This window comes from Humulus lupulus, chromosome 7 (genome assembly GCF_963169125.1).
Source record: "Humulus lupulus chromosome 7, drHumLupu1.1, whole genome shotgun sequence".
Lineage (NCBI taxonomy): Eukaryota > Viridiplantae > Streptophyta > Magnoliopsida > Rosales > Cannabaceae > Humulus > Humulus lupulus.
In genome coordinates, this window is record NC_084799.1 from 108,068,000 (window position 1) to 108,080,137 (window position 12,138).

General features: G+C 33.6%; 1 long non-coding RNA gene and 1 other non-coding gene across 3 annotated transcripts; both read left to right on the forward strand.

Annotated features, from left to right (window-relative positions):
• Positions 1-1,060: 1,060 nt before the first annotated feature.
• On the forward strand, positions 1,061-1,167 carry LOC133793046 (small nucleolar RNA R71). Its single transcript, XR_009874509.1, has one exon. It is a non-coding gene; the product is annotated as a small nucleolar RNA R71 (small nucleolar RNA).
• Positions 1,168-4,696: 3,529 nt separating this feature from the next.
• On the forward strand, positions 4,697-10,017 carry LOC133789823 (uncharacterized). 2 transcript variants are annotated; one of them, XR_009873727.1, is made up of 4 exons: positions 4,697-4,835; positions 4,956-5,193; positions 7,842-7,958; positions 9,813-10,017. It is a non-coding gene; the product is annotated as an uncharacterized LOC133789823 (long non-coding RNA). The 2 variants fall into 2 exon arrangements; XR_009873726.1 differs by lacking the exon at positions 9,813-10,017 and having other exon boundaries at positions 7,842-8,074.
• The last annotated feature ends 2,121 nt before the right edge of the window (positions 10,018-12,138 follow it).

The following is a 12,138-nucleotide window of genomic DNA, read 5'->3' on the forward strand; positions in this document are numbered from 1 at the left end:
TTGGGCATCTATTCTCACGCTTCTACAAAGGGGATGTTGATATGCAACCTCTTGAATACCTCTAAGAACTTTGCAAACTGCTTGTCAGGCGGTTCTTTTGGAGTCTCTATGGATATGGAATTTTTATGTGATGATCTATAGACACCGAAGGTACCACTTCTTTTTCTGGAAGATTCTTAGTAACCTTCTCTTCACCTTTCTGCTTGTTCTCAATAGTAGGTGCCTATTGATCCTGCTTCTGCTCAACTTTCTTCTCCATACTTGGTCCCTCATACATGGTTCCGCTCCTCAAGTTAATAGCCTGACACTATTCATTAAGATTTCCTTTCGGATTCACTTCAGTAGTGCTTGGCAAGTTACCTTGAGCTCGACTTGCCATTAATGTGGCCAACTATCCAATCTGAGTTTCCAAGCTCTGAATTGATGACCTCATTTCTATCATAAATTGAGTTAACACATCAGACTGACCATCTTGTTTTGCTTGCATTGGTTGTTGTGTAGGTCTCAATTGTTGCTGTTGAAAAAATCCAGGAGGAGGCCTTGGGTACTGAGGTTGGCTCTGCTGAAACTGCTGTTGACTACCTTGACCACTTGTCCAAGAAAATTTTGGGTGATTCCGCCACCCAGGATTGTAACTCATGGAATATGGATTGTTGGAGGGCCTTGGGAAGTATCCTATTGCTTGCACTTGCTCCATAGGAATGTTATTAAATCCCTCATTGTGCATTGTTCAAATAAATGAGGTCCCCCACATAACTCACATATTACTCGCATCTGCATAACTGGAGCTTGAATACTATTTTCCTGTAACTGTTTTGTCAATGTTGCCACTTGAGCTGACAACATCGAGATGGCATCCAATTCATGCACTCCAGCCACCTCCTTAGTGGTTTCTCTTTCTGATGGCCATTGATAGTTATTCATAGCCATTTTTTCCAACAGATCATAAGCCTCATTAGCGCTCTTACTAATGAACGCTCCTCCAAATGTTGCATCAATTATTGTGCGAGTAGTACCACACAAACCATTGTAGAAATTATGTACCAACATCCATCTTTCTATTCCATGATGTGGGCACTTTCTGATCAAATCCTTGAATTTTTCCAATGCATCATACAAAGATTCACCCTCCAACTGATAGAAATTATTGATCTCTCCTCTCAACTTAGTTGCCTTTGTAGGAGGGAAAAACATGGAGAGAAACTTCTAGGCAAGGTCATTCCAGGTAGTGATCGAATTGGGTGGAAAAGATACCAACCAACTCTTAGCTCGGTCCCTCAAAGAAAATGGAAATAACCTTAATCTGATGGCATCATAACTAACTCCATTCATTTTAAATGTATGGTAGAGCTCAACGAAGTTAGCAAGATGCATGTCGGGGTCTTCTGTGAGCAATCCTCGAAATTGAACAATGGATTGAACCATTTCGAGTATGGCAGGCTTGATTTCAAAATTTTTGGCATCGACAGCGGGTGGTCTGATACAAGACTGAACCCCTGTCACAGTAGGCAACACATAATCCCTCAAACTTCTGGCTGGTGGATTCTGACCATTAGCTTGATCCTCAACATCACCCCCGTTCGACCCATTATTATTAATTGTTGGATCTATCATGGTAGTCTCAACCCTTCTTTCCAACCTTTTCTTCCGTCGATTCAGTCTACAGGTCTTCTCTATTTCAGGATCAACAGGCACTCGAATAGCAAGGCCTTGGCGTCGCATAAACTTCTTGTAACTTGATATGAGAAAAATTGAGACAATGACAGAATTAGTAAAACTGAAATAAAATATCAAATTAGAATAAACTTCAACTATTTTAATATTAGCTAAAAACAGTCCCTGGCAACGGCGCCAAAAACTTGTTGTAAAAAATCCAACACGCAAGTATACGTATCATCTATACAAGTAATTACTCGTGTAAGTGAGATCGTTCCCACAAGGACTGTAGCTAAGTACCAATTAATTGAATTTTTGTTTCTATTTGGCTATCGAAAAATGGATTGTTTAAACTAAATAATCTAAGCAATAAATAAATAACAAAACAATAAACAAGATTCAATCAAGAAATGAAATATAGGGAAATTAATTTCAATTGCTTCCACTTCATATTTCAATAATGCAAACCAATTCTTCGTCTTCTACCTAATGTGATAGCGGAATAAAAAATAACCTATTTTCTAATTAAGACATATAGATTCTAAATTATATGGCACTATCCTACATTTCTTAGGCATAACATACACATAATCAGCATTAAGCAATAATCCTAAATCTACACAAGCCACACAAATACTCTCGTTTTATGTCGAAACCTATGTTTATTCAATTAGAGCATTCTCAACACTCACTTTGCAGATTTTGTATTGAAATCATAAATCATGTATAGAATGGCCAGTCAAATTAATGTAATAAGCATAAATATGAATAAATCACACATCAATAGAAGAAAAATATCGAAATTGTATTAATCCATAGAATGCTTCAGACAATCTCCATTAAAAATCCTAAATTGGAGTTTAGCTCATAATCTCCATTAACATGTTCATAATAAAATCCATAAAAGACATAATAAAATTAGAAAATAAAAGAGCAGAGAAGAAACTAGATTTGGTGTTGTCATAATTGCTCCAAAGCTTGATCTCCAATTCTCTCTTTTTGTTTTCTAAGTTCTAAAAGGTCCCCCCTCTGAAAATCGCAATTTTTCTAATTAAAAAAGATGACCTAATAATTTTTTCCCCCAATTCCAAAAATGCCCTTCTTTAAGTGGATAATTCGTAAATCGTACGGAAGACAACGTCGTGGCGCCAATTCATACGTTGCGGGGACACTCAGAAATCAGGATTTCTCAACTTTTTGGAAAATGGACTTGCCGCAGCTCAAATACACCCAACTGCAGCGGCCCAAAAAGCTGCGCTATGGCGCTAATTGATTTTGGGACTTCGACTCTAATTCTGATATTTGACCCTTGCCACAGCTGTAATGGACACCAGTGCCACGGCGCAAATTCTACCACCGCGGCCCTAATTGGATATCCTGCATTGAACACTTTTAAGCCCGGTTTAGCACTTATTCTCCATATTCCATTCCATTTGAACCATTCTTGTGCTTAAACTTGAAATCTAGAAGAAAAAAAAACGTAAATTCGCTCCCAAGAACACGCAAACACAACAATAAAACATGAATCAAGACACTTAGAAAGTAGGCTAAAAATAGCCTAACACATTCCCCGCTACATATCTCTGATTTGCTCTTTTAATACCAATACACATTGGGTATTTTTCCCACTAAAATAAAAGATTGGGTACTTAAACACAAGTTCCTCAAAAGAATGGGTATTTATTCCATCAATATCCCTAATAATAATAAATATTTATTCAAATTATTTATTCTTACTTTTGAACGTAAATAGTATTACGAAAATATATCTTAACAACATATATAATTTAAATTTGAATTCTAATTTGATTTATTCAAATGTTATATAATTTGAATTCAAATTTGATTAGATATTTAATTATGAAAACTGTTTAATTAAATTATAAATATAAATAAAATAGTAAGTTTGATTTTTTCTCATTTTTTATTCTATTTCTCTTATTTATGACTTTTAATTAATTAAGAGAAAAACTCAATCTATTTTCTCTTTCTTCTCATTTTATTTTATTAATAATTATAATAGATGTCAATTAAAAATATCTATATATAATAAATAAATAAATAATCTATCTATTTATATTTTTAACATTTTGACAAAACACGAAGTCCAAATGTTATTTTTAAACAATAAAGGGTGCAAACAGGTAATCAGTCAAAATACATGTGGTTCAAATAATCTATCTATATATTCATATTTTTAACTTTTTGACAAAACATAAGGTCCAAAAGTTAATTTTAAAAAATAAAGATTCCAAACGAGTAATTGCCTAAAATACAAGGTTGAAACTGCAACTTCCCGCGTTTTGAACACCCGTTAGTAGCCGGTTGGAGTCTGTGAAGAATTATGTGAAATATTATTTTGATAAATGATATTATATGAATTTGCGATGATTAGAAAATTTTATAGCCGCTATAATGATCCGGTAATGGATCTAGCTTTGTGCGAAGAAAGATTGGTCTCAGACCAAGGAATAAAACCTAATGGGAGAAAAATCTCGATTAAATAAAATAGAAAATACTATGAAATAAAAATATAATTTTGTCTGGCAACTGGGACATTATAGGAAAGCCAATAATTTTAAGAAAATTTGATTGAGATTTGAATTCCAATCAATCGGTCTTAAGAATGAGAATTTCTTTCTTGGGCCTCTAGGCGCATTTTGGTCAATTTGATAAAATTACCAAAATTATGTGATATGTGAAAATTTTTATTTTTGGGTCACATTTAATTTAATTAATTAAGCTTGGATATATTTAAAAATTATAGGGTAAAATTTAGGGAATTTTATATAAGTAAAATTACCAAAGGGCCTTTCAGTGTCTAAGGAGAGAGGTAAAGATGAGCAAGGGCATAAAGGTATTTTCCAAAGGAGGGAAGAGAGAGGGGTGGGCAGAAAGGGCTATGCCTAGGGCTCTCAAGAGCCTAGGGACCTACCCTAGGAAGAGTAAGAGCCTTATCCACCACTTGGCTAAACTACCCAATCATTTCCCTCTTACACATCCAATCATTTTTTAAAAATTTTCTTTTTCCTCAAGAAAATAGGTCTCTCCATTCTCTCTCCCCAAAACTGAAGCCCTAATCTCTCTCTACTCTCCATTTTTGCTATCTTCTCTCCAAGAGCAAGAGCATTCTTTCCCCATTGAAGGAAGGGAGAAGCTCAAGAGCACACTAAGGAAGAGTAAGTTTCAAACCCTACTCTATTTTTCTCCTATCTTCCTCTTCAAACCCGAAACCCTAAGGGTTTATGTTGCGTGTATGTGATCTAATAGCTGTGCATGGCTTTGATCTTGTGTTCTAGGGTTCAATAGAGGCTTGTACGGGTAGTACCTGAAGGAGATAGAACTTTGGTTATCTAGTGGAAGCAAGGTAAGAAATCTTGGTAGTTTGCATGTTTTCTTCCTCATCTAAGTTTTTTACCCTAATCATTTTCTTAAAAAAATTCATGTGGAACTTGGGGCTCAATTTTGAGAGGTTATATCACTAAGGGATGGTGTTGAAGAGCTAAGGAACACATCTCCAAGCTAGGGCTTCGAAAGGTAGAATCTATGGTTGAGTTCTTTATGATTTGTGGTGATTCATGTAGAACTAGTTGTATAGGGTGTTTCAATAGTTTTGAGATTATTTTATGCTTGAGTTTGAGATTTATGTGTGTGGTATGATTATTCTCATGCATTCATTTGGGTAGGGTTATGCTAGAAATGCTTAATGATGTTGGGTTGTGTAAAAATGCATGCTGCCAAAATTTCGTGGTCTAGCTTCCAACGGGTCAGACCGCACTCTACTCCCTCTATCTTTGAAAAATATTTACATAGTTTCATATTTCCTTGTGATTACTTGATGATAGACTTTGGAAAATCTTAGAAAGGTATTTTTAAACCCAAGTTATGAACGTTTTGGCATCTTGATGTAAATCTGGAAAATTTATTGGTAGCATGCACTGTCCAGATTGTTTTCACTTTTGAACAAGTTTTACTGATCAAAAGCTATGAAATTCGGTAGATTGTTATTTTAAACATGTATAAAGGTCACTATAAAATATTAGAGGAAAATATTTTAAGGTATAAGAGATATGAATTTTCAAAGTTTTCCCTAGAATCTGGCAACAAAACTTCTAGGCAGCAAGCACTGCTCATATTTCTTTAAACATTTTGATGAGTTTTATTATTTAAAAAATTATGAAATTTTTAAGGAAGCTAATTTAGACATATATAAAAATCTCTGTAAAACTTTAGAAAGATCTGGGCTACGGTGTAAGAGGAGTGAATTTTCAAATTTACCTTAAATTCTGGGAGAAACTTTTGGGCAGCAAGCACTGCAGATTGCTTTACAAATTTGAATGAGTTTTGCATCCCAAAAATTATGAAATTTTGAGGGGAATTATTTAAGATGTGTATAAGGACTTCTGTAAAATTTTAGAAAAAATTGTGTCACGGTTTAAGAGATATTAGTTTTCTAAATTTTCCCTAAAAACTGAAAGGTAGTAATTTCGAACCTTAATGAAAAATTATTTTTAGGAGGTTAGTTCTCTTAACCTAAAACAAGTTTTGACGCAAGGCTTTTGCCTAGTTCCCGTCCTTATGACACAGAACACGTGAACGATAGTTTAAGCATTTTTTCCCAAAACACAACTTAGGGAAATTTTTTAAAAAGGACACTTTACCCCTTAAATTAAATAGTGGAAGTGAAGTTTTGGAAATAAAAAAAAATTATCCTTTGTAAAGATAACTAAGGATTTGGAGACTTAACCAATCCCAAATTAGCTTGGATTAAATTAAAAGTTGATTTTTACAATTTTTAAGTTAAGGGTCCAATTGCCCTTCTTTTAAAAAATAACATAATAAGATGTCCTAGGTTATGGATAAGAAAATGGTAAGAATGAGAGTTAGGTTTTGTAGAATCTTTAAGAGAGCAGGATAACATTGTCATATATTATTTGTAAAGGGTCAAAAAGCAGTATTTTGGTAAATGGTAGAAAACGGTAAATTTTCGTGAGAGGACGATAAGTTGGTATTTTTCCAAAGATAGGAGTTGCGTAGAACTCCTTTTTCCAAAAACCAAAATATGAGTTATCCGATAAGAGAGTTCTCTAGTTCAAGAATATTAAGATGCATGGCATGGAGAGCGTGTTGCATTGAGGCTGATTTTCTCATGACACTGTAAACACTAAAACAAAATCTGGCCTTATACACAGTAAGGTGTATAAGAGGCTATAGTATAGAGTCTCTAAGAGAACGTTATGGCATGTAGCTATCATAGAATATTAGCAATAAGAGTATGCCATAGTTTAATCTGAATACATTGTATTAGTTACAATAATCGCGAAAAAAGAAAACAAATAGCAGTGTTAAAAATCCAGCAAGGAGCTAAGGACCCCAAGAAAGTTAGCCTTTCTCTTTCTTGGCTACAACATGAATATACTATCGTGTGCTTGTAGTAGTAGATTACACTAGTTTCATTTGGGTCATTAAGACTAGGGTATGCTTAATACCTACTCTTGCAATGATTTTCATTATGTGGCTAAATGGTATGTAGGTTCGGGTTGAAGTTAGAACCTTAGCATAATATAGTCCGGGTTGGAGCCAGGACACGGTAAGAATACATAGTCTGGATTGGAGCCAGGACATAGGGAATATATATTCTGGATTGGAGCCCGGACATGGTGAATATATAGTCTAGGTTAGAGCCATGACAATGGTAATAAAGTCCGCGTTGGAGCCTGGTTGAGGCTCGGATCCCTTGCTGATGATTTAATTTCTTAGTCATGATGTGTGTTAAATATATCTTGAATATTCCGAGAATTTCTGAGTGCATGATATTACGATATGAGTGATATATTGTATGTTTTGAGAATTTTCTAAGTGCATGTTATTGTGATATGTGTGAACTGGGTTGTTAGATACAACCAGGGTATTTATTTCAGATATGGTTATATATCTTGAATGTCTGGGATTTTCTGAATGCAGGTGGTTTTGATATGTATGAACATTAGTTGTTGGGCACAACCAATGTGCTTGATTTTTCTATTAGGACTATTATTAAGAATTATATGATAGGGTTGGGATTTATCCAATACCCTAGTGATTAATAGTGATACCTACCTTAACCCGTTACTGGGTTTAGTATATTTGTGTGCAAGACTATTCTTACTAAGCGTTTTTGCTTACCTAGTTGTTTCATATTGTAGGTAAGTGCAAAAGCAAAGTGGAACAGTGAGCACCGGAGTCTGCTTGTGGATATGTACATGTGGCCTGACCTTGGGAGGTTTTTGATGGATCACCATTTTGAAAAGAAAAAGCTAAAAGTTTGTTATTTCTTTTGGGATAATTATTTTATTATAACTCTGTTGAAGAGTAGTTGTATTTCTGTTTACTGAACTAAAAGTGTGCGCGCACGATCTTTTAAATGTTTTTTTTAATATGGATTTTTGGTACAATGAGTTAAAAGTAAAAAGTTTTAAATTTCCACATGATATGGTCTTGTATGTTTTGAGGGTCGTTACAAAGACGCCATCATGTGTCCATATAAGGACCATGTTGTACGAGTAGGATGAAAATGAATCTTTATCACTTAATCTCCCAAAAAATATTGTAGAGTCCAAGAACTTTACTTAGCTAATTAGATAGTAGTAGTAATAGTTGTAGTATTTTTATGACTGTGGATTTTGGTTCAAACCAGGATTTAGTTGGACACTCATAGTAACACTTGTAGATTTTCTAAGTTTAATCTATAGTTTAAGAATATTAATTATAACCTAAGGTTTGATTAATATGACTGATTATGAAGGTGATAATTATTATACTATAAGGTTTAGATAGACCCAATAAGATAGTAACACTTGTCATATGAAGGTTTAATGAGAAATTAAGTATTTTAGAGGAATAAGTTTATTAAGAGTAATATTTGAATATCCTAGGGTCTGCCAGCAACTTTGAAATTGTTAAAAGACTTAGTCAAGGCTGTTTACTCAATTAAAATTAGGTTGAAAAAGTGTAATTACGTATATAATATTTCAGCATATGCCGATATATCGCAGCTCTAGGGAGCGATATATCGCCATACGGGGATACGAAAAACATGTAGCTTCGCACGACAACCTCGACGAGCCTCAGGCATATGAAGCCAGGCGATATATCGCCTATAGTGAGTGATATATCGGCCCATGAGCATGATTTTTGAACTATTTTGAAACTGAGCTCATTTTAATCCTTAACCTCTTGATAAGTCCAGCATCTTTCTGACCGAGTCTTCAGCCTCTGCTGAACGATTATTCAATTATTTTTCAATTAAAAAGCCATTATTTTATTCAAGTTAAATGAAAATCTTTTCATTCTTGAACTCTATAAATAGGACCTAGTACCCAACCATTTCTTCATTCATCAAGCTGAGTTCGGAGCCTACAAGTTGCTAGGAGTACTTTAGAGTGTTAAACACTTGGGTTGGGGTTATAAGCTTATCAAACACTTGGGAAGTAAGGTTTATAGTATATTTCGGTTCGAGGTATAGTTCGGTCATAAAAGAATTCAAGGTATTCCAAATTCTAGATCATTTATCTATTGTTTCATTAAGTTCTTATAGTTTTTCTACTCAAATCCTAATTCGTATTCTCTATTCTTGGCTAGGCACCTAAGATCTTGAACGTAAGATTCTTGTTGGTAAGTATCATTTCGATGCTGTAGTTATTCTTTTCATCTCTATTCCTTAGTATACTCACTTATTTATTATGGTATTTAGGAGTGTTCCAAAATCCCGACATTGTTCTCACATCCCGGTATATTGGTAAGGAAAATATGATAGTTTTATATGCCTATTTGCTATGTTGATATGTTATGACAAGTTATGATATAGCATGATATGTTATGTTTTCTTATGTTTCATGGTTATGATTTACCCTACCTCAGATATTAGACAAGAGACGTAGATGGGTTATCATAAACCTACCATGTAATCTAACCTACCTCAGATATTAGAAAGGGGAAGTAGATGGTTTATCATATGTTTTAATGGCCATTAATATTATAGTCTTATATGAAGTATGTTTTTATAGATATATGTTATATGTTTATAGTTTATAGTTATGTGTATGATATGTTTTATGCTTGTAGTAGATTTTCCTTGCTGGGCATTAGGCTCACTCCTTTATGTTTTGTATGTGCAGGAAAATAGCTATGGCAGCGGGAAGATTCTTGGCAGCTTAGAGATGTGTATTGAGGCAGGATGGAATCAGTGGATTGAGTGTTCGATTCAAGGATGAAGTCGCTTCCCATTCTTTTAAAAATTATGCTTTATATGTATTTTTCGCAATTAATTTTGTAACTCGTTTATTTAAAGTTATGTTATGTTTTTATTTTAAAAACAATGGGATCCCATATCTTACTTATCAATTTATGTATTTTTTAACCTTGACTTTACAGTTTTAAATGAAGTTGTGGTTATTTTTTTATGTACATTTTCTTAAGATTAGTATAGTAGTTTCTAATGGTCCAAGTTTAGAATAGTTGGGTCATTACAAATATTTAAACATATATTTTTAAATTACTACAAAAGATTTCACGAAACACGGTTATGTAGTCTACTTTGTATTATAATTAATATTTCCATTTCAAGGAGATGATGTGGCACTCTAAACTCTCTTTGAACACTATATCAATTTTCTCATTTAATCTAATTTATTAATAATAATAATGATAAGAATTATAATAATAGTAATTAATTCTAATTCTAACTTCTTAACTAATTAATCATTAAAATTACTAAAAAATATAATTAATTTTACCATCTTAATAATAAGGGTAAATACCATTTTGGATGATGTGTTTTGCAAAAGTTATTGATCTAACCCTCTGTTTTGTTAAATGACAATTTGGACACTGAGTTTTCCAAAATAGAACAAAATAATACCCTGGGTCCAATTTTGGTCAATCTTTTTTTTAATATGACCAAAATACCCATACTTTTATAAATTAGTTTTTTAGTAAATTGAAATAAAATATTTATTAATTCAAAAATTAATAAAAATAGATATGTAATTTAAAAAAAAAATAAAAAAAATATATATTTTAACTAATTAAAACATTTAAAATCATTATAATCAACAAAACTCAAAATTAAAGCTAAAAACAAACATAAAACATAATTTTAAATCATAAAATTACAACGTTAATCAAATTGAAACTGAAATAAAAATAAAATAATTTCATTTAGAGACCCTAAATCTAATTAACAATCATCAAGATTGAAAATTAAAACAAAAGTGAAAACTTCAAATCTAATCTAAACCACTACAATTCATCCTCCTCCTCTTCTTCTTCTTCCACAAATTTGACATCGTCATATTCAATCAACTAGAATTCAATGAACTAGAATTCAACCAAGAATTTCAAATCCAACAAATCGAAGTCCCATTCAATCCCTAAATAATCCTTAACTCATAAAACACTTTTAGTGAAACATATTGAGCTTACACAAAACTAAAATAAAATGAAGAACAAGAACACCAACCATAAAAGTACAATCAAAACTTAGATTTATATTAAACATATTACTCAAATAATCTAACAATAAACAATACAATATCTAATTAAATCTGAGTTTAGCTTTTCATTTTTTAACATATTGGAATCCGAGTTCACAAATTTTCTCACTTGATCTCTTCAGGTCCTTCCATTTTTTTCCAAAAATCCATGAAAAACATAGCCTTCCTTTCCCTTGCCTGGCTGCTGGCTGGTCTTTGCACACACGAGAGCCACCGCTGTCAGCCCCTCATGCAGCTCTGTGGTCGATGCTATCCCCAACTCTATCAGTGCTCCAAGGTCAATGCTCTCCCCACCTTCATCGGTGCTTCAGAGTCGACGCTCAAGATCTGCAAGCCCAGATCCATGGTTGGTGCTCCATGGAGAATGTTTCGTGATCTCCAAATCTCCTCTGCTAGTGGATGAGCTAAGATCTATGTATTGTTGAAGAAGAAGAAGAAGAAGAAGAAGAAGAAGAAGAAGAAGAAGAAGAAGAAGAAGAAGAAGAAGAGGAGGAAGAAATCGAGAAGAAAAACAGAATGTTGACGGTGAGAACTCGTCAACCAAGTTAGATTAGAAAACTTATGAGCTTAAGAGTAAACAGAGAGTAGTAAAGAAGAGTAGACGAACTTAGGATGGCTATATGGACTTAGAATCAAGTTGCAGAGTGAACATGTGGAGAATATTTGTATTACTCAATAGTCTCTGGTTATAATGTCTAATTTTCTGACCCCTTTGCTTGAGGGGTGAAGGTCTATTTATAGTGGAGATTTAATGGCTCCTGATACATTGTGGTCCCGAGAGACAAAATTATACACAAGTGCATTGTCAGGGTAGTGGCACCAGACGTAGTGGTGTAGGAGGCTGTGATGTCGGCTATGGTACATGGTAAGAGGTGTGCAAGTAGTGCCCCCACTCTTTGTACTAATTCATACCACCACTACATGTATGATACGGATGTCAGAGTCACAC